We start from the raw sequence: 24258 nt of genomic DNA, 5'->3' as shown, positions 1-24258 counted from the left end.
TCCGTAGCTGTCCATGGTCCTGGAATCAATCATCTGACTTTGCTTGGACACCAGCCTGATCCTCCAGCTCCTTCACCTCTGGAAACTATCTAGGTGGTCATGCCACTTCTCATGCGAGCTGAGTAGGTGGCACAGATTGTTCCAGTCCCTGCTTCCATCCTGGCCAGCGCAGATGTGCACTCGTGTGAGAAAAGTTTACAGCAAGACAGAAGGCTGCATCGTTATTGAATAGATACGCCTTGGTCTCTCCACTCTCTCCCCGTTCAATACTCCCTATTGTAGTGGGCCACCGAAACTTTCGTTGCCCCTCATCTCTTGGGAATCCCCTCCTTAGGGCTGTGGCCAGCCTGCACTAACATCTCCCGTAAAGTCCATTCCTATATTTTGGCCCTCACCAGGATCTTTTATGTTTTTTGTCTGGGAGTCGATTTAGCAGCAGCACCACCACTGTCATCCGGGACCGGAGCGCGAATCTGAGTCTGATAGTAAGGTCTTCGCCGACATTGTTTGGAGGTGTGGCTAGGGCTGGTGCGACCACATGTTCTTGTCAGCCAGAGAGCTTTCATCATTGTGGAAGTGCATGCTCGGACTCCTCTGGTTTGCCCTCTTCGCTGCTGTAATCAGCGAACGGGGCTCGTCGTTCGCGCGAATGAATGGCCTGTCCTCCTAGGCTGTCATTCTCCACACCGGCTGATGACATTGCTGCACGCTGATCAATTCACCAGCGAATTTCTTTAGTTTACAGATTGTGCTTTTTCTCATTTGTTAAAAAAATATCGCTTCCTGATAGTTTGTTTCTTAGACATGTAGCAAATTGTTTCAAATTCTCTTATGATTACTTTTAGCTAAAATTGTATCCACTAGTAGTAGCTAGCTGACATTAATCGTCTTCTTCCACACACAAACATGAAAAATACAATCGGCAGATTATTTGTATTAATGTTTCACAGTTGGATATTCACAGTTGGATTATATATTATATATATACACACACACAACCATAGCTACCAGAGGTAGTGGGAGTGAATTTCGAGAGAAGCGGAATGGGTTGGGCGGGAACTGCAGCAACGCTATGAGCTGGTGGCTGGTGTGCCGCGGGCGGGTAGTAGCCGTTTGGGGCCCCGGAGGACCGCAGCCAATGGTACAAAATTCCGCCCCAATTTCAAGTGCTGCCAACAGGCGGCGGGCTAATCTTCCTAATGGGAGGGCCGGCCCTGTATAATGGGGATAGAAATTGTCTGACTTGAGCCTACATGTCAACTGCATGAACTTCACATAAATCATGTGATCAAAGGTCATGCATTTGTACTGCAAGTTTCTGCAGTGGCTCTTCAYCAACTTCATCCTGCAGCCATCGACTCCATTGTGGGAGGCTCTACTGTCAACCAATCATTAGGGTGTTTTTGTTTGATCCACGCAAACGAAATAATGATATTTGAGGCTCCCTTGCACTCTCTAAATTGATTGTATGCAAACAACGTACACATGTGATTTCAGTGTGTGAGTGTGTGGTATGCGGGTTGGAGACATTTTATTTCGACATTATAAAGGAAAACGATTATAATGGCAACTGTGCCATGTTGATCTGAGCCTTCTACACTATGCCTTGATTACACCTTTAATGCGCCAAATGGTACGCAGCATCATCTGTATATGTGTGCAACAAAAGTTCAACATAATTAMTGCACCACACAGAACACACTGAAACTGCCTCTCAAACGCAATGCTTCAAGGCAAACGTAGCGTTCCATTGGAAAGAATGTACTTTGCAAAAACACTGTCGGTGTGATCGAGGAGTTACCACTAAAACATATTGCGTTGTGCGCGATACCAGTTATCATACATATGTGCATCTGTCATGTCTTTGCATTTTTATTTAACCTTTATTTAACTAGGCAAGTCAGTTAAGAACAAATTCTTATTTACAATGACGGCCTACCAGACGGCAAAAGGCCTCCTGCGGGGTCTGGGATTTAAAAAAAATAAAAAAGGAGGATAATACAGTAAGGCACTAAAGTAATACTGCAAAAAAAAACAGAGAGCAAATGAATACACTTTTTGGCCTAAATGCATAGCATAATGTTTGGGGCAAATCCAACACAACACAGTAACTGCCTCCTTATTTTCAAACATGGTTGTGGCTGCATCATAGTATGGGTATATTTGACATCGGCAAATAGGGAGTATTTCAGTATAAAAATAAACGTTATGGAGCTAAGCACACGCAAAATCCTAGAGGAAAACCTGCTTCAGTCTGCTTTACATCAGAGACAAAGGTCTTAGAGACTTACCCAAGAAGACTCAGAGCTGTAATCGATGCCAAAGGTGATTCTAACATGTATAAACTCAGGGAGCTGAATACTTATGCAACGAATATATTTTAGTTATTACATTTTTATTCATCTTGAAAATGTTTAAGAATTTTTCTTCCACTGACATTACAGAGTATGTTGTGTAGATTGTTGACAAAAAATAGCAATTAAATCCATTTCAATCCCACTTTGTAACACAATAAAATGGGAAGAAATCCAAGGGGTATGAATACTTTTGCAAGGCGCTTTATACAGTGACTTCGGTAAGTATTCACACCCCTTGACTTTTTCCAAGTTGTGTTACTAGACAGCAGGGGTGGGCAATTACAGGCCTCGAGGGCCTGATTGGTGTCACAGTTTTGTCCCAGCTCCAGCCAACACACCTGACTCCAATAATCACCTAATTTCAATGGTCAGTTTAGAATGCAATTTGATTAATCAGCTGTGTTTGCTAGGGATGGAGAAAAAGTGTGACACCAATCAGGCCCTCGAGGACAGGAGTTGCCCACCCCTGCTTTACAGCCTTATTGTAACGCTCGTCTTCCTCCTCGTCTGAGGATGAGCAAGGATCGGACCAAAATGCAGCATGGTTTGAATACATTATTTTTTAAATAATAATAACGAAGACGAAAAACACTTGATAAACTACAAAACAACAAAACGACGTGAACAGACCTGAACATGAGAACATAAAATATGAACGCACGAACAGGAACAAACGAACGAACGAAACGAAACAGTACCGTGTGGTGAACAAACACAGACACAGCAACAATCACCCACAAACAAACNGAATGGTTTAAGGGGAAACATTTAAATGTCTTGGAATGTCCTAGTCAAAGCCCAGACCTCAATCCAATTGAGAATCTGTGGTATGACTTAAAGATTGTTGTACACCAGTGGAACCCATCCAACTTGAAGGAGCTGGAGCAGTTTTGCCTTGAAGAATTGGCAAAAATCCCAGTGGCTAGATGTGCCAAGCTTACAGAGCCAAACCCCAAGAGACTTGCAGCTGTAATTGCTGTTAAAGGTGGCTCTACAAAGTATTGACTTTGGGGGGGTGAATAGTTATGCATGCTCAAGTTTTCCGTTTTTTTGTCTTATTTCTTGTTTGCTTCACAATAAAAAATAGTTTGCATCTACAAATGATACGAACCCCCCCAAAAAATCTATTTTAATTCCAGGTTGTAAGGCAACAAAATAGGAAAATTTTCAAGGGGGGTGAATACTTTCGCAAGCCATTGTACAAAGGACGAGTAGCCAGCAGTTGAAGCTTACAGTTTTCTGCATCAGTAGAGCAGCTGCCTGGGTAGGAAAAGTAACTTTTGAAAGTGCCATGCTTAGATTCATAAGGATGTCTAAGATGTAATTATTATTGTCTCACCTAGGGTGGCAGAACATCCACGGCATTGGTGATTTTATCAATGTAATCAGATAGCCTAATATTTTCAATGTTATTAACATTGAACTGATAATACAGCCTACTAACCAGATGTCTTTAAAATTGGGTTTCATTTGTAGCATAGGCCTATTATTTGGGGTGATATTATGTTCTGTTCCTCCAACTTTTATTTGATAATTTTTTTTTGTCTCGGCTAAGGCTGCATAACGTCTAAGACCGGCCCTGCCATTATGCAATAAGCATTGTGTAACGGCTGTCGTAGTCGTTCTCCTCTTCAGACGAGGAGGAGCATGGATCGGACCAAGATGCAGAGTAGTTAGTGTTCATATTTTAATGAAAAATCAACAAAACACTTCAAAATACAAAACCAACAAACGTGACAAACCCGAAACAGTCCTGTGTGGCCCAAACACAGTCACAGGAACAAACACCCACAAAACACAAGTGAAACCCAGGCTGCCTAAGTATGATTCTCAATCAGGGATAACGATTGACAGCTGTCTCTGATTGAGAATCATACCAGGCCGAACACAAAATCCCAACATAGAAAATCAAACCTAGACCAACCCACCCAACTCACGCCCTGACCAACTAAAACAAATACAAGACAAAGAAAAACAGGTCAGGAACGTGACACATTGTTATAGAACGCTTGATATAACCTGGATACGTTGTATGTATTTACTTCAAAATATAAAGCAAACAATAGATGTCATTTTAATTAACAAAGGGTATGTTATACCCTCACTCAATTCGAGCCCTGGTCTTAGTCAAACACACCAAGCCCTTCCCAGACATTTAATCAGTGCATGCGATAGTACTTGAGTATTTGGCTATACCGTCATCAATGGATAGGATAAATGTTTGTCAAACAGGTAGGATTACCACTTATTTATTGAGGGATGAAGAAATAAGATCCAATTGTATTTAACCCCTGCATCGGAGAGTTACAATGTTGCTATCACTATGCATCCTACTACCTATAGTAGGAAAACTCGTTTCTTATTCATAATATCACACCTGTTATCAMAAATGGCACGACCCCATAATTGTTACAATTACAACAATAAAARTAACACTTTTATATAACGTATTTGACATATATTGTCATAGTTCTGTACAACTGTAAAACAGAGTAAGATCATTTGAGCTTTGGAAACAACTGCTTTCATAAATGCATTGCGGGCCTCGTTTCGCTGGAGCAGKGTAAAATAAGCGTCATGTCAATGACCCAGCCTTAACGAATTTCGTTTAGTTACATRTYGMAYTTGATTGTCCAACATCAGTTTCAAACATTTATTTATTTAATCTCCACCTAGAGTGGCCTCTTTCCACTGCTGTGGTGCTGCATTGCAATCAGTGATGTTTTCTCTCCGTAGCTGTCCATGGTCCTGGAATCAAATCATCTGACTTTGCTTGGACACCAGCCTGATCTCCAGCTCCTTCCACCTCTGGAAACTATCTAGGTGGTCATGCGACTTCTCATGCGAGCTGAGTAGGTGGCACAGATTGTTCCAGTCCCTGCTTCCATCCCTGGCCAGCGCAGATGTGCACTCGTGTGWGAAAAGTTTRCAGCAAGAACAGAAGGCTGCATCGTTATTGGAATAGATACGCCTTGGTCTCTCCACTCTCTCCCCGTTCAATATCCCCCTATTGTAGTGGGCCACCGAAAACTTTCGTTGCCCCTCATCTCTTGGGGAATTCCCCTCCTTAGGGCTGTGGCCCAGCCTGCACTAACATCTCCCGTAAAGATCCATTCCTATATTTTGGCCCCTCACCAGGATCTTTTATGTTTTTTGTCTGGGAGTCGGATTTAGCAGCAGCACCACCACTGTCATCCGGGACCGGGAGCGACGAATCTGAGTCTGGGATAGTAGGGTCTTCGCCGACATTGTTTGGAGGTGTGGCTAGGCCTGGTGCGACCACATGTTCTTGTTCAGCCAGAGAGCTTTCATCATTGGTGGAAGTGCATGCTCGGACTCCTCTGGTTTGCCCTCTTCGCTGCTTGAATCAGCGAACGGGGGCTCGTCGTTCTCGGCGAATGAATGGCCTGTCCTCCTAGGCTGTCATTCTCCACACCGGCTGATGGACATTGCTGCACGCTGATCAATTTCACCAGCGAATTTCTTTAGTTTACAGATTGTGCCTTTTTTCTCATTGTTTAAAAAAAATATTCGCTTCCTGATAGTTTGTTTCTTAGACATGGTAGCAAATTGTTTCAAATCTCTTTAGATTACTTTTAGCTAAAATTGTATCCACTAGTAGTAGCTAGCTGACATTAATCGTCTTCTTCACACACAAACATGAAAAAAAATACAATCGGCAGATTAATTTGTATTAATGTTTCACAGTTGGATATTCACAGTTGGATTTATATATATTATATATACACACACACATCACCATAGCTACCAGGATAGTGGGAGTGAATTTCGAGAGAAGCGGGAATGGGGTTGGGGCGGGAACTGCAGCAACGCTATGAGCTGGTGGCTGGTGTGCCGCGGGCGGTGTAGTAGCCGTTTGGGGGCCCCGGAGGACCGCAGCCAATGGTCAAAATTCCGCCCCAATTTCAAGTGCTGCCACAGGCGGCGGGCTAATCTTTCCTAATGGGAGGCCGCCCCTGTATAATGGGGATAGAAATTGTCTGACTTAGCCTACATGTCAACTGCATGAACTTCACATAAATCATGTGATCAAAGTCATGCATTTGTACTGCAAGTTTCTGCAGGCTCTTCACCAACTTCATCCTGCAGCCATCGACTCCATGTGTGGAGGCTCTACTGTCAACCAATCATTAAGGTGTTTTTGTTTGATCCACGCAAAGCAAATGAATAATATTGAGGCTCCCTTGCACTCTCTAAATTGATTGTATGCAAACAACGTACACATGTGATTTTCAGTGTGTGAGTGTGTGGTATGCGGGTTGGAGACATTTATTTCGACATTATAAAGGAAAGACATTATAATGGCAACTGTGCCATGTTGATCTGAGCCTTCTCACACTATGCCTTGATTACACCTTTAATGCGCCAAATGGTACGCAGCATCATCTGTATATGTGTGCAACAAAAGTTACAACAAATTACTGCACCACACAGAACACACTGAAACTGCCTCTCAAACGCAATGCTTCAAGGCAAACGTAGCGTTCCATTGGAAAGAATGTACTTTGCAAAAACACTGTCGGTGTGATCGAGGAGTTACCACTAAAACATATTGCGTTGTGCGCAGATACCAGTTATATAAATATGTGCATCTGTCATGTCTTTGCATTTTTTATTAACCTTATTTTAACTAGGCAAGTCAGTTAAGAACAAATTCTTATTTACAATGACGCGCCTACCAGACGGCAAAAGGCCTCCTGCGGGGTCTGGATTTAAAAAAAATAAAAAAGGAGGATAATACAGTAAGCACTAAAGTAATACTGCAAAAAAAAACAGAGAGCAAATGAATACACTTTTTGCCTAAATGCATAGCATAATGTTTGGGGCAAATCCAACACAACACAGTAACTGCCTCCTTATTCAAACATGGTTGTGGCTGCATCATAGTATGGGTAATATTTGACATCGGCAAATAGGGAGTATTTCGTATAAAAATAAACGTTATGGAGCTAAGCACACGCAAAATCCTAGAGGAAAACCTGCTTCAGTCTGCTTTACATCAGAGACAAAGGTCTTAGAGACTACCCAAGAGACTCAGAGCTGTAATCGATGCCAAAGGTGATTCAACATGTATAAACTCAGGGAGCTGAATACTTATGCAACGAATATATTTTATTATTACATTTTTAATCACTTGAAAATGTTTAAGAATTTTTCTTCCACTGACATTACAGATATTGTTGTTAGATTGTTGACAAAAATAGCAAATTAAATCCATTTCAATCCCACTTTGTAACACAATAAATGGAAGAAATCCAAGGGGTATGAATACTTTTGCAAGGCGCTTTATTACAGTGACTTCGGTAAGTATTCACACCCCTTGACTTTTTCCAAGTTGTGTTACTAGACAGCAGGGGTGGGCAATTACAGGCCTCGAGGGCCTGATTGGTGTCACAGTTTTGTCCCAGCTCCAGCCAACCACACCTGACCCAATAATCACCTAATTTCAATGGTCAGTTTTAGAATGCAATTTGATTAATCAGCTGTGTTTGCTAGGGATGGAGAAAAAGTGTGACACCAATCAGCCCTCGAGGACAGGAGATGCCCACCCCTGCTTTACAGCCTTATTGTAACCTCGTCTTCCTCCTCGTCTGAGGATGAGCAAGGATCGGACCAAAATGCAGCATGGTTTGAAACATTATTTTTTAAATAATAAATAACGAAGACGAAAAACACTTGATAAACTAACAAAACAACAAAACGACGTGAACAGACCTGAACATGAGAACATAAAATATGAACGCAAACGAACAGGAACAAACGAACGAACGAACGAAACAGACCGTGTGGTGAACAAACACAGACACAGCAAACAATCAACCCACAAACAAACAGTGAGAACAGCCTACCTTAATATGGTTCTCAATCAGAGGAAACGTAAAACACATGTCCCTGATTGAGAACCATATCAGGCTATTGACAACCCAACATAGAAACACATAACATAGAATTCCCAACCCAGCTCACGTCCTGACCAACTAAACAAGACTAAACAAGAGAATAAGAGTTCAGGGACGTGACAGTACCCCCCCCCCCCCTCCAAGGTTGCGGACTCCGGCCGCAAACCTGACCTATAGGGGAGGTCTGGGTGGGCATCTGTCCACCGGTGCGGCTCTGGCTCTGGACGTGGTCCCCACCCCACCATAGTTAATCCCCGCTTCCGTGGCCTCCTTCCTAATGGACACCCTCCATATAACCCCACTGGATTAAGGGCAGCACCGACTAAGAGGCAACACCGGACTGAGGGGCAGCTCCGGACTGAGGGCGCGTCTCTGGACTGAGGGCGGCTCCGGACTGAGGGCGGCTCCGGACTGAGGGGCGGCCTCCGGACTGATTGGACGCTCTGGCAGATCATGGCTGGCTGACGGCTCTGGCAGGTCATGCTGGCTGACGGCTCTGGCAAAGTCATGTCTGGCGGCGGCTCTGGCGGCTCCTGTCTGGGGGCGGGCTCTGGCGGCTCCTGCTCTGGCCTGGGCTGGCGTCTGGCGGCCCTGTCTGGCGGGCGGCTCTGGCGGCTCCTGTCGGCGGGCGGCTCTGCGGCTCTGTCTGTTGGGCCGCGTGGTGGGGCGGGGCGGGGGGCGTCAGGCGGCCTCTTGGCGGCTCCTGTCTGGCGGGCGCCTGGCGCCTGCTCGGCGGTCTCGCTCGTCTGGCGGGACGGCTCTGGCCTCTGTCTGGCTGCGGCTCTGGCGGTTCCTGCTGGCGGACGGCTCTAGCGGCTCCTGATTGACGGACGGCTTCTAGCGGCTCCTGAACTGAACGACGGCTTGGGCTCAGGACAGATGGGCGGCTTGAAGGCTCAGGATAGACGGGCGGCTTTGAAGCTCAGGTACGACGGCGGATTGAAGCTCAGGACAGACGGGGCGGCTTTGAGGCTCAGAAGGACAGACGGGCGGCTTTGAAGGCTCAGGACATACGGGCGGCTCAGACGGCGCTGGGCAGACGGGCGGCTCAGACGGCGCTGGGCAGACGGACAGCTCAGACAGCGCTGGGCAGACGGGCAGTGCAGGCGGCGCTGGGCAGATGGCAGACTCTGGCCGGCTGAGGCGCACAGTAGGCCTGGTGCGTGGTGCCGGAACTGGTGGTACCGGGCTAAGGACACGCACCTCAAGGCTAGTGCGGGAGCAGCAACAGGGCGCACAGGGCTCTGGAGATGCACAGGAGGCTTGGTGCGTGGTGCCGGAACTGGTGGTACCGGGCTGGAGACACGCACCACAGGGTGAGTGCGTTGATGAGGAACAGGGCTCTGGAGACGCACTGGAAGCCTGGTGCGTGGTGTAGGCACTGGTGGTAATGGGCTGGGGCGGGGAGGTGGCGCCGGATATACCGGACCGTGCAGGCGTACTGGCTCCCTTGAGCAACGAGCCTGCCCAACCTTACCTGGTTGAATGCTCCCCGTAGCCCGACCAGTGCGGGGAGGTGGAATAACCCGCACTGGGCTGTGTTGGCGAACCGGGGACACCATGCGTAAGGCTGGTGCCATGTATGCCGGCCCGAGGAGACGCACTGGAGACCAGACGYGTTGAGCCGGCTTCATGGCACCTGGYTCAATGCCCAATCTAGCCCGGCCGATACGAGGAGCTGGRATGTACCGCACCGGGCTAAGCCCACGTACAGGAGACACCGTGCGCTTTACCGCATAACACGGTGTCTGCCCGTACTTTCGCTCTCCACGGTAAGCTCGGGGAGTTGGCCCAGGTCTCCTACCTGACTTCGCCACACTCCCTTGTAGTCCCCCCCAATACATTTTTGGGCTTGACTCACGGGCTTCCTACCGCGTCGTCGTGCTGCCTCCATTCGCCGTTATCCCTCCTCACACTGCTCCAGAGAATCCCAGGCGGGCTCCGGCATTCTCCCTGGGACGATCGCCCACCTGTCGATCTCCTCCCACGTAGTGTAATCCAGACTCTGCTCCCATGTCCATTCCTCCTTGCGCTGTTCCTGCTGCCGCTGCCTGTTACCACGCTGGTTGGTCCTTGGTTGGTGGGTGATTCTGTAACGCTCGTCTTCCTCCTCGTCTGAGGATGAGCAAGGATCGGACCAAAATGCAGCGTGGTTTGAATACATACTTTTTAAAATAGATTAATAACGAAGACGAAAAACCACTTGATTAAACTACAAAGCAACACAAAACGACGTGAACAGACCTGAACATGAGAACATAAAACATGAACGCACGAAACAGGAACAAACGAACGAACGAAACGAAACAGTACCGTGTGTGAACAAACACAGACACAGCACCAATCACCCACAAACAAACAGTGAGAACAGCCTACCGTTAATATGGTTCTCAATAGATGAAACGTAAAACCCTGCCCCTGATTGAGAACCATATCAGGCTAGTTGAACAACCCAATATAGAAACACATCAACTAGAATGCCACCCAGCTCACGTCCTGACCCAAAACTAAACAGACTAAACAAAGCGAAATACGGTTCGAGCAACGTGACACATTATTCTTAAAATGGATCTGAAATAAATCCTCAGCAAGCTACACAAAATAGCCCATAATGACAAAGTGAAAACAGGTTTTTAGAAATGTTTGCTAACTTATTAACAATAAAAAACAGAAATACCTTATTCACATARGAATTCATACCCTTTGCTGTGAGACTCAAAATTGAGCTCAGGTGCATCTTATTTCCATTAATCATCCTTGAGATGTTTCTACAACTTTGAGTCCACCTGTGGTAAATTCAATTGATTGGACATGATTTGGAAGGCACACACCTGTCTACATAAGGTTCCACAGTTGACAGTGCATGTCAGAGCAAAAACCAAGCCATGAGGTCGAAGGAAATGTCTGTAAAGCTCCGAGACAAGATTGTGTCAYGGTACAGATCTGGGGAAGGGTACCAAACATTTTTTTGCAGCATTGAAGGTCCCCAAGAACACAGTGGCCTCCATCATTCTTAAATGGAAGAAGTTTAGAACCACCAAGACACTTCCTAGAGCTGGCCGCCCGGCCAAACTGAGCAATCGGGTGAGAAGGGCCTTGGTCAGGGAGGTGACCAAGAACTCGATGGTCGCTCTGACAGAGCTCTAGAGTTCCTCTGTGGAGATGGGAGATACAACAAATTGGAATTCGTAACATATCATACACAAATTCGTAACATATCATCCGAATTGTCATTCGTAACATATCATACGAAATGGATGATGGTCATTCACAAATGAATGCATGCCATACAAAACGTAACATATCATACTAAATGGACTATCTTGGATTCATGTACGGAATAATACAAAATGCTCTGAGACCAGGTTGCAGCCTGGGAAATCCCAGAACTAGTGCAACATCACTGGAACATTGTTAATGTGGAAATCAACCCGTCTGCCTAGGATGACTAAAATGATCCTGAATGAATGGTAAATAATGATGAGTAAGAAAGTTACACAGGGTCAAAGATCATACCTCAAGACATGCTAACCTCTCACCATTGCCAATAACAGTGGAGGTCAGCATGTCTTAAGGGTATGATCTTGCATAAAGTACATTACGTTGAACTGGGTGAATAGAATGTAAATAAGTCATCCAATGTGCTGTAATAGAAATAAAGCCATGCACGTCAACATAATAATTGAGCTCCCTAATCTTAAACTGCATCACTGATTGACAATATAGAAGTAACTCGTGTTGAATTCTACCCCACATGATAGGGAGAATTGGATACATTGGAACCTTGCAATATAGATAACATTATGCATGGTGGGAGGGAGCTTAAACACAAAGTCATCTCTCATGAGCCATAGATCAGCCCCCTGTAATAATGCATAGAAGTCCAAACCTGGTTGGAAAAACTCATCACCAACAGCCTGGTAATGTGGCTGGAGAGTCAACCTGTCGTAAACAGTAAAYAGCAAATAGAAAAGCATATTCTTTACTCTCTCTCTGTGAAAGTCATTTTGTCTGAGTGCCCTGATAAAGTTATTAAAATGTACAACATTGGTGATGGCGCAAAAGTTAAATGTCCCTCTCCACTGGTTATCCACCATACATTGTAGACTTAATTATTTGACAGACCTTGTAACCATGAACAGAAAATCTCTCAATGAGAGAGAGAGTTCAATAAACTCATCTGAGTGAATCAATGTTTCTGTGTTTGTGGACTTTCACCTACATGTTGTTTTTAATCTCTCATAAGAATGTTACATATGAACTACATGTTCACTCATTCTCCAATCGAATGTTTTCCCGGAAAGAAATACTTAGGCATTTGGATTTGTATGGATTTGACATAAAAAAAACAAGTAGATGAGCTGGTTAAGAAGCTAAGATTTAAAGTTGGCTTTTTCTACAGAAACAGATGCTGCCTTTCTCTAAGCAGTAGGAAGCAGGTTATTCAGTCAACCTTTTTATCTGTTCTTGAATATGGTGATATTAATTATCAAAGTGCAGCTGCTACAACTCTTAAACCTTCAGATGTCATATACCATAGTGCACTTCGTTTTGTTACAGGTGACAGTTCTGATAGTCATCCCTGTATCCTGTATCACAAGGTTGGCTGAACGTCACTAAAGACCCGTAGATCTCTACATTACTCCCTTTATGTTTACAAGGCCCTACTTTATAAACTTCAGTCTTATCTAACTTTGCTGTTGAAGTATACACACCTGAGTTGCCTAACCCGTTCACAGGATTGGTTAACTGTTGAGGTTCCTAGGGTCTCCAAAGCTAGGTAAATCTGCTTTTAGTTTTAATGCACCATATTGAATGCACCATTTGCAAATGTATAACGTTTAATACAAAGATTGTTCCTCTCTCTATATCAATTACTTTCTTTATGATTGGCTTTACAAATTCCTCATCCATAGCATCAGTGACAGGTATTGTAATAGAACTGTAGTAGGGCGACTCTTGTTTGATGTACCAACTTTTTGTCGTTCGTACCACTGTGATGGTGTGTCCCTGAGAGTGAAGAGCCTTGATCAGAATGTCCATGTTAACACAGTGACTTCCCTCCCCGGGAAAGACCAGCAACTTCCCACCATGGCAAACTGAACCACACATAATCAACAGAATTATAAATAGGCACAAGTCATGTTTCCAATTATCATTTATCTGAAATATATAACAAACAGAGCTAGGAAATCATATTCAGTTTGTATGACACATTGAACAGATTTTGACATATAGTCAGTTAGCTGACTATATATTCTCATTTATGTACAAGCATTTCACTACACTCGCGATAATATCTGCTAATATGCGTATGTGAACAATAAATACAATTTGACGTGAAACAAATCATGAAAGACCATGAAAGCTGTTCTCAATAGTGCATAATTAATTATCTATCGGGTTTTGAGAGTTTGAGACAATGAAGATGAAACTTTATTCTTCATTTAGATTCACATTTGATACAGTATGTAAACAATATCTCACAATACATTACATCCTTGCCAATGAACATTAACTTAATGTAATTATTATTACCTTATTCAGTCTGGTGGTAAGATGTAGTGAAATGTTACATGTAAAATGTGTAACTTACTTTGGCTTTTGTGTGGCATGTTGGTTTATAAGGGTTAGGTCAAGGTCAAAGTACTGCTTTTAAGAGAACCTTTCCATTTGTTAAATTTACCCATGAATTTAGGCTGTTCTGAGGGCAAAAGGAGGGAAATATACTCTCTGTATTTCTAAGTGAACCTAAAATCTAAGTGAGGCTTCCAAGCAGAGTCCATTAGAGAAAAGTCAGACAATAGAAGCACTTCTTCTGCTCTATGCAGACCACCTTGGTTGGCTTATTTATTGCAGATCAATGCTGTCATTTTATAAGCATCAGAATGAAAATCCCTTCACATTCCTACTCGGATCTCACAGGATCACATTACCTCTGAATTATCAACCCTTCTTGAATGAATGAAGAATGATGTTGTGGTTAAAGTTTGTATAACGACAAACTGAAAGTTCTTGGTTCTTTTGAAATGACCTCCGCAATTGAAAAAAAGAACAAACCAATGAGGGACAAAGTGTTGTTGGCAAACATCTAAGCTGCATGATATCTTTATTAAAAGTTAGAGCTCCTTAACGGTCTTCTGGAGAATCAACATCTACATCAGTTTAACTTTTACACACAAAGAAAGCAGCTACACACAACTATAACAGCATACATTTTAAAGTGCACATTTGGACTTTCCTATTCAAACCTTTGATTAAATGGGCTGAACAGTTAAAGTACAGTTGTTTGTTTAGCAAAATCTTCAAAAAGCAAATAGATAAAACATCTGTCAACAATACTGTATGCCTACATAAATGCCACATATATTTGTCATGTGAAGAAACAGTATAATGAGTGAGACAACAAGTAAAAACATATTGTTGTACCACACTATGTACAGATGAAACCCATAATCATTCCTCTTTCATTTTAATTTTCAAACATGACCTGCAACAGAAACATCTGATAATGCCAATGAAAACCAGCAGAGTAAATAACACAACAGCCAGTAAAAACACCATTACATCTACAGAGTGGTACGAGTACCAGGGGATTCTGTAGGATTCTGTACGCAGGTGAGCAGCACCTTTGTGTCTCATGACAAACTCAATCCAGAAAAGGGCAGTGTCCAGGGGCTCCATTGGCACGTCCCTGTGTAGCCTGGAGAGTCTCTGCATGTTCRTCCTGTAGGATGGCTCATTCAGAACTTCCTGTAAGGCCTGGGAGAATATGTTTCTATCTAGTGTTGCTAAATCCACAACCTTTGCTACACCCTTCACTTTCATTCTAGAAAGATTGTCAGGTTGGTCGAACACCAGAGGAAGGCCTACTATTGGAACACCGTGGTAGATAGCCTCGAAAATCCCATTTGTTCCTCCGTGAGCTACAAACAGCCTTGTCTTAGGGTGTCCTAAAAGATCATTCTGAGGCATCCAGTMAACTAGTAAGGTGTTGTTTCCCAGAGTAGMTGGCCTTTCTCCTTTGTACCTCCAGATTACCTTCTGAGGCAGTTGGGCAAAAGCAGCAGCTATCTCATCAGCTATATCATGTGGAAGYTGYCCAATTAAAGTYCCCAAAGACATGATAATGAYGCCMTGCACCCCAGAACTCTGAACAAACTCCTCCAGTTCTTGGGGAAGAGGCTTGGCAGGTTTACATTGGAACCCTCCYATATAGATAACATTAGACATGGTGGGACGAGGGAACTCAAACACAAAGTCAACTCTCATGAGCCATAAATCAGCAGCTTGAAACAATGAGAAGTAGTCGACCTCAGGACCAAAGTAACGACTAACCAAAGCGGAATAATGAGGCCCCACTGTCTGTCTGTACAGATACTGCCTGACGATATAAACAAGGATGTTACGGACCCTCTGAAAAAAACTCATCTTGTCTGTTAACTCTGCAGCAGGAATTGGAACATAAGATAGCGGAGAGGGAGCAATAACAAAATGACCCTCACCACCTATAGTCCATCTAACATTGAAAACAAGGGGCACATTTAAATAGTGCGCCAGCACAACGCCTCCCCCATTTAATGGGTCTGTCAGAACCAAGTCATACTTGGTTTCTCTAATAGACTGCATCAACTGTTTATTCTCTAACATTTTGATTACCATCTCACACACTTTGCGGTGGATTTCAAAWAAMCCRTYCTTCAACTCCATGTCCAAACTAAAACGAGTCCAAGCAGAGTTTCCCTCTCTCTTTATCTGTATTAGTCTTGACACAAATGAGCGAAAGAATTCCTCATCAGCTCCACCTGGAATATCAATTGTGATTGAACTGTAGTGAGGGGAGGTCTCCTTGATGTACCAGCTGTCTGATGGCCGTACTACTGACACACTGTGACCTCTTGAATGCAGCGCTTCAATAATGACCTTCATGTTGACCCAGTGGCTGCCGTCTTGAGGAAACACCAGGACTTTCCCACCATGGACAGCAGGAATTGAGAGGGTCAACAGGGTAAMAATGAAGATACCAGGGAGACACATCTTCACTAGCTGCTTCACATAAGCATGCATCAATTTTACCTGAAATATACAAAAATAAGGTCAAATAAATCTAATAAAATTATGTTTTTGACATGAGAAGAATTAAAACAGGTCTAGGTTTTTTTTCTTTAGGCTACAAATAAGTCCCTACACTGTCCACAATATTGATTGGCCTACTTTAAAGTTTAGACCGGTTATGTCAAAAGGTTGATTAAGTAATACAGTATAATCTTTCACTGTCAGAGAAATACTTTTTTACACGAGACAAAATAAACACAGCATGATTGTGATGCTTAATTATATATTTTTTCGCTACAAATAAGTCCCTACACTATCCACAATATTGATACTTTAATAAAGTCTAAACAACTTTTCATGACAAAAGATTGATTACGGAATACAGTATAATCTTTCATTCTGAGAGATAAATTATTTTCTTCACCGATATAAATGTCTCTTGAACGTTGGAAATTATCAAATTCTGTATATTTCGCAGAGGTGAAACCTATTTCACATCCTAATGTTAGGCTACACGTTACATTGTATTATATTTGACAGTAGCTCCGAATCAACAATCTGTCGTGAGTGTGAACAAATAACGTCACGACAGAATCCATAACATGCGGACCTAATATAATTGAAGGCTTACGTTCCGGTTTTCATCCAAAAGACAAAGAATTTGAAATGAAGCCTATTTCAGAGCCATTCTGGTTGTAAATCAATTCGTAGGTATTTGTAATAATCGCGGAAATCAGAGAGGAAGAGGCGAAATCAGTATAGACTCTAGACATCCGAGTTGGCTCCCACAATGTTCAAATGCTCCTTCTATTTCTGTTTTTCAAAACCGTAGACTTCTCAGCACATTGAATGGGTGCGTTCGAACCGATCGCTTTTATCAAGTTGCTCTCCACCTTTCAAGCTTATTGCATAATGGCAGGGCGGTCCTAGACGTTATGCAGCCTTAGCCGAGACAGAAATCTACCCCCCCCACCCCCTCTCTTTATCAAATAAAAGTTGGAGGAACAGAACATAATATCAGCCCAAATAATAGGCCTATGCTACAAATTAAACACAATTTTTAACACATCTGGTTAGTAGGCTGTATTATCAGCCTACTAACCAGATATTGAAAATATTAGGCTATCTGATTACATTGATAAAATCACCAATGCCGTGGATGTTCTGCCACCCTAGGTGAGACAAGAATAATTACATCTTAGACATCCTTATGAATCTAAGCATGGCACTTTCAAAAGTGACTTTTCCTACCCAGGCAGAGGCTCTACTGATGCAGAAAACTGTAAGCTTCAACTGCTGGCTACTCGTCCGTTGTACAATGACTTGCGAAAGTATTCACCCCCCTTGAAGTTTTTCCTATTCTGTTGCCTTACAACCTGGAATTAAAATATATATTTTTGGGGGGGGTCCGTATCATTTGTAGATGCAAACTATTTTTTATTGTGAAGCAAACAAGAAATAAGACAAAAAAACGGAAAACTTGAGCATGCATAACTATTCACCCCCCCAAAGTCAATACTTTGTAGAGCCACCTTTARCAGCAATTACAGCTGCAAGTCTCTTGRGGTTTGKCTCTGTAAGCTTGGCACATCTAGCCACTGGGATTTTTGCCAATTCTTCAAGGCAAAACTGCTCCAGCTCCTTCAAGTTGGATGGGTTCCACTGGTGTACAACAATCTTTAAGTCATACCACAGATTCTCAATTGGATTGAGGTCTGGGCTTTGACTAGGACATTCCAAGACATTTAAATGTTTCCCCTTAAACCATTCGAGTGTTGCTTTAGCAGTATGCTAAGGGGCATTGTCCTGCTGGAAGGTGAACCTCCATCCCAGTCTCAAATCTCTGGAAGACTGAAACAGGTTTCCCTCAACAAATTCCCTGTATTTAGCGCCATCCACCATTCCTTCAATTCTGACCAGATTCCCAGTCCCTGCCGATGAAAAACATCCCCACAGCTTGATGCTTCCACCACCATGTTTCACTGTGGGAATGGGGTTCTTGGGGTGATGAAAGGTGTTTGGTTTGCGCCAGAAATAGCGTTTTCCTTGATTGTCAAAAAGCTCAATTTTAGTCTCATCTGACCAGAGTTCCTTCTTCCATATGTTTGGGGAGGCTACAACATGCCTTTTGGCGAACACCAAACGTGTTTGCTTATTTTTTACTGTAAGCAATGGCTTTTTTTCTGGCCACTCTTCCATAAAGCCCAACTCTGTGGAGTGTACGGCTTAAAGTGGTCCTATGGACAGATACTCCAATCTCCGCTGTGGAGCTTTGCAGCTCCTTCATGGTTATCTTTGGTCTCTTTGTTGCCTCTCTGATTAATGCCCTCCTTGCCTGGTCCATGAGTTTTGGTGGGCAGCCCTCTCTTGGCAGGTTTGTTGTGGTGCCAAATTCTTTCCATGTTTTTATAATGGATTTAATGGTGCTCTTTGGGATGTTCAAAGTTTCTGATATTTTTTTATAACCCAACCCTGATCTGTACTTCTCCAGAACTTTGTCCCTGACCTGTTTGGAGAGCTCCTTGGTCTTCATGGTGCCGCTTGCTTGGTGGTGTCCCTTGCTTAGTGGTGTTGCAGACTCTGGGGCCTTTCAGAACAGGTGTATATATACTGAGATAATGTGACAGATCATGTGACACTTAGATTGCACACATTTGGACTTTATTTAACTAATTATGTGACCTCTGATGGTAATTGGTTGCACCGGATCCTGTTTAGGGGCTTCATAGCAAAGGGGGTGAATACATATGCACGCACCACTTTTCCGTTTTTTATTTTTTTGAATTGTTTGAAACAATTTATTTTTTCCATTTCACTTCACCAATTTAAACTATTTTGTGTATGTCCATTACATTAAATCCAAATAAAAATCCATTTAAATTACAAGTTGTAATGCAACAAAATAGGACAAACGCCAAGAGGGATGAATACTTTTGCAAGGCACTGTATAACCAAACAACAGTGCTTCCCTAAAAGCTGCCTGGGTTTAAACAAACATCTTCTCTTTTCAGAAAGAGAACAGCTCAATTAATAAAGACAGAATAGCAAAGTAAAATGTATTTTAATTCCTCGATAAACGTGATCTTGTTTGGTGTGGGGGGACAAAATAAATTCATGCACGATGGCGCACGATGGCGCAGGCGCGCAGACGGTTTGGGTTCTGTTTAAGGCATCACCGAGTTAAGCATTGTTATAGAACGCTTGATATAATCTGGATACGTTTTATGTATTTACTTCAAAATATAAAGCAAACAATAGATGTCATTTTAATTAACAAAGGGTATGTTATACCCTCACTCAATTCAAGCCCTGGTCTTAGTCAAACACACCAAGCCCTTCCCAGACATTTAATCAGTGCATGCGATAGTACTTGAGTATTTGGCTATACCGTCATCAATGGATAGGATAAATGTTTGTCAAACAGGTAGGATTACCACTTATTTATTGGGGGATGAAGAAATAAGATCCAATTATATTTAACCCCTGCATCGGAGAGTTACAATGTTGCTATCACTATGCATCCTACTACCTATAGTAGGAAAACRAGTTTTTTATTCATAATATCACACCTGTTATCACAAATGGCACGACCCCATAATTGTTACAATTACAACAATAAAAATAACACTTTTATATAACGTATTTGACATATATTGTCAAAAGAGGAAGAGATGGGAGTTGAAATTTTGTCTCTGAAGTGGTACAGAACAATTTCTACAGCACTTTTCATGCCAGGGTTCAGATTTCAGAAATTTTTACCTCTGATCTGGGGTCTGTTTATAAGGCCACAGTGAATGCTATGAAGAAACCGACACTGCCTACGTCTTCCTCTGGGTGTCTGTACGTCATCACGTTTTCAAATGAAATCGATGGGACGTTCAACAGCCATTTATAAATGACCAAAATGTACAGAGACCGCCCTTTCTCAACTTGCGCCTCAAGCGTGAAGGCCATCGGACCTGTCTCGTTCCAAGTCGTTTTCCTAACCAGCTATTTCTCCGGTCATGTTTTCAGTCGTTATAGTTGTTAAAAACATCATAATGTAGTTAATTTGAGCCGTTTTATATCAATTTATATCCGTTTAGTGGCGATTTGAGGAATTTCTTTGTTGTGGCGTTCTGAAAGTTTGGACACGTTTTAGGGAGTCGGTCGTTGGTGGTGACATTTCGAAGGACAGAGGACATCTATCGACCAAAAGACGTTTTATAATAGAAAGGATACATTGCCCAAGAATATGATGGAAGAACAGCTCAAAGTAAGCAATATTTAATATGATAAACCGTGTTTCTGTCGAAATATTTTAAACGCATAATTCGCCATTTTGTTTGGTATAGCTTCCACTTGGCCAACCCTGTATTGAAAAGTAAGGATAATTTTAAAAAATGTAAATCAGCGGTTGCATTAAGAACTAATTTGTCTTTCGATTCCTGTAAACCCTGTATTTTTTAGTCAAGTATATGATTAGCTTTCATTTAACTAGATCACATCTGATAGATGACGTCGACATATTGAGGCTTGATTTCCTAGTATTTTATTGTGTAACCACGGTTTTGTTGGCTAAATATGCACCTTTTCGAACAAACTGTATATGTATATTGTAAAATGATGTTACAGGAGTGTCATCGGAAGAATTCTGAGAAGGTTAGTGAAAAATTAATATATTTGGCGGTGATTACGTTATAGCGCTCTTTGGCTGGATCGATGCTCTTGTAACGTTTTCACATGTGGTATGCTAACTTATCGATTTATTGTGTTTTCGCTGTAAAACGCCTTAGAAAATTGAAATATGGTCTGAAATCACAAGAAACTGGGTCTTTCCATGCTATGCTTTGTCTATTCTTATGAAATGTTTTATGATGAGTAAATTGGTCATACACGTTGCTCTATCTAGTAATTCTAGTCATTTGTGATGGTCGGTGCAATTGTAAACTGTGATTTCTACCTGAAATATGCACTTTTTCTAACAAAAACTATCCTATACCATGAATATGTTATCAGACTGTCATCTGATGGTTTTTTTATAGGTTATTGGCTATCAAATCTTAGTTGAGCCGAATTGGTGATAGCACCTGAAGGAGTAAGAAACTGATGGAGTTAGAATAGTGGTGTATTTTGCTAACGTGGTTACTAAATAGATTTACATATTGTGTCTTCCCTGTAAAACATTTTAAAAATCTGAAATGGTGGTTTATTCACAAGATTTGTATCTTTCATTAGGTGGCTTGGACTTGTGATTTAATGATATTTAGATGCTACTATCTACTTTTGAAGCTATGCTAGCTATGCTAATCAGTGTGTGGGGGGTGGGGGTGCTCCCGGATCCGGGTTTCTGAGGCAGTAAAAGTTAAATGGAAGGCGCTGTGAATTTTGGGCCTGCTCTGAAATATGTGATAGTTGGCTTCTAAACGAGTTGGAAAAAGTAAGTTTGGAGTCAGATGGTATCAGTTTGGTGTCTGAAAATATCTAATTGGCTGATGGACACTGACTTGCTAGTTGACGTTTGTGCATTTGCAATATGTTTCAAAGTGAAAAACCACCAAAATAGCATTCTGAAATCACCATAAAATGACATCACCATAGCCGTGCCGAGTTCAATGAGATGCCCCGCTTGACCGTAGCTTGCTCGGTCTGAGCGCAGCGACAGTGACAAGAAGATGACCCTTGACCTACATTTCAAGTCTTTTGCTTTTGGGAGACAGAGAGAGAACTGTTAAGGTTTAGAAGCACAATTTGACCTCAGGAACGTTCCTAAGGTCTCTGTGCGCCTAACCTTGACCGTGTGGCATTAACCCTTAACAGTTAAAAGAAGGTGTTTACATCAAACGTTTACAATGACATCTCACCCCATAGGAACACATTGCCTGCACCCCTAAATTCAACCTGAAGCCTATGTGGGTTATGAATGTCTAATGAACCTGTCTTCAATGACAATCCATCAAGCCACTATGAGGTCTACCTGTGTTGATTCTAAGCTTCCTGGAGCAACCGGAAGTGATAAAATCACCCTAGAAGTGTTTTGCCATACCCAACCAGCAGTTTGTGATATATAGTGCATTCAACCCTGTGTAAATCAGTCAGTTTCTTAACGTATAGACTTAAAACTCAGGATTCTGTAAAAGCATACCCCGATCAGGATATGTATTTACTTATAGCTTCCTGTGCCAACCGGAAGTGCCTTAAAATGGGGTCATAGGTGCTGTTTCGAAGGTTTAAAAAAGTCAGATCTTTCCAAAACTTTAAATGTGTGAATCGGTCAACCCTCATGAACTGTAAATCAGTAATTTCGCTAAACAGATGTCAAAGAAAAGCTCTCTCACACACACACACACACACACACACACACACACACACACACACACACAACACACACACACACACACACACACACACACACACACACACACACACACACACACACACACACACACACACACACACACACACACACAGCAAGGACGGAGTGAAAAAGTATGGTGTTAAAGACACACAGAGCCTTAAATGCTTTTAGGGGGATCCAGACTTCCATACCCGCTCTGGGAGCGCTATACTACCGCCCAAATCAATGGGTGCTGGCCTGAGTGATTTATGCAGGTTTTCAAAAAATATTCTGTTTTTTCTTCTGGAAAATATTTTATGTTTTTTCTTCTCGAGTCAATGGCCTGAGTGATTTATGGAGGTTTTCAAAAAAATATTCTAAGTCCAAACTTTTCATGCACCTGGTATTTTTTTGGGGTTACCAGGCGTCATTTTTCAAAACGGTTGAAATTGCTTTTAGGGGGCATCCAGAGTGTCACATGACCGGATGAGGTAACTATTCTTGTTCTTCTTGTAACTTTCCGGTAGGCAAGAGCTTTCCGGTGTTTTGCTGCTCGACACAGGTCGACGCAGGTATTGCACTCGATTTATCGTTAACGTAACCGTAGGTGCAGCCAAGTGGAAATACGAAAGCTTTCTAGCTATTTCGCACTGACGGTAATTTGAACACAAGAACGTTTCTAGTGAAAAGGTGCTTACACTCAGAGCCATGTATTATACACTCAGCCACCCTAGCCTTATTACGGGTTAACGTTTTTGGTAATTTTGGTTGGCCAACAAAATGTAAGACTACAATGACTGCATACGTTTCCCCAAATGTTATAAACGAAAAAAAAGTTTTGTTATTGATGGACAATGGCAAGGCTGCCATTGTATTTTCAGTTACATTCTGGTCAATAAAAATGGTTTACACGTTTGTTTTTTAAGAAATACATGGAACTACAACCGAATAAAACACCATTAGCCATCATGCATTGCATGATTCATTCTATACTGAAGTCTGTTCAGAAAAATCGAAAACAGTACATATAGGCATAAAACCACAATGTTTTAATAGGGATTAAATAAAGACAATATATATAAACCTCTTATGGTTATATGGTTAAAAAAAGACAAAATATCTATATATTCATAACGTAAAATAAATAAATACAGGCGATCGCGTCTATGGTTGTTGCAACGGCTTGTGTGTGCGCCTACTGGTTAAATTCGTGTCTTTTCGCACGAATTAATAGCACAGAAATTCGTGTATTTTCGCACGAATTAAGTAGCACAGAAATTCGTGTATTTTCAAACGAATTGAACCACCCCAAAAATCGCACAAAAACGCACGAAATCTGCTGAAATACATTTTGTACATATATGCGCGAATTGAATGTGAGGCTGGTCTGAATGGGGATAGAAATTGTCTGACATGAGCCTACATGTCAACTGCATGAACTTCACATAAATCATGTGATCAAAGGTCATGCATTTGTACTGCAAGTTTCTGCAGTGGCTCTTCATCAACTTCATCCTGCAGCCATCGCCTCCATTGTGGGAGGCTCTATTGTCAACCAATCATTAGGGTGTTTTTGTTTGATCCACGCAATAAATAATGATATTTGAGG

At 42.3% G+C, this 24258-nt stretch overlaps 1 pseudogene; it reads right to left on the bottom strand.

The window, feature by feature from the left end:
• Nucleotides 1-14184: 14184 nt before the first annotated feature.
• Nucleotides 14185-24258, bottom strand: part of LOC111969312 (UDP-glucuronosyltransferase 2C1 pseudogene) — a 21327-nt pseudogene continuing 11253 nt past the window's right edge.

The sequence above is a fragment of the Salvelinus sp. IW2-2015 genome, linkage group LG10 (genome assembly GCF_002910315.2).
Source record: "Salvelinus sp. IW2-2015 linkage group LG10, ASM291031v2, whole genome shotgun sequence".
In the NCBI taxonomy this organism is placed as follows: Eukaryota; Metazoa; Chordata; class Actinopteri; order Salmoniformes; family Salmonidae; genus Salvelinus; species Salvelinus sp. IW2-2015.
Note: the sequence above shows the minus strand (reverse complement) of the source record. Positions and strands in the feature narration are given on the sequence as shown.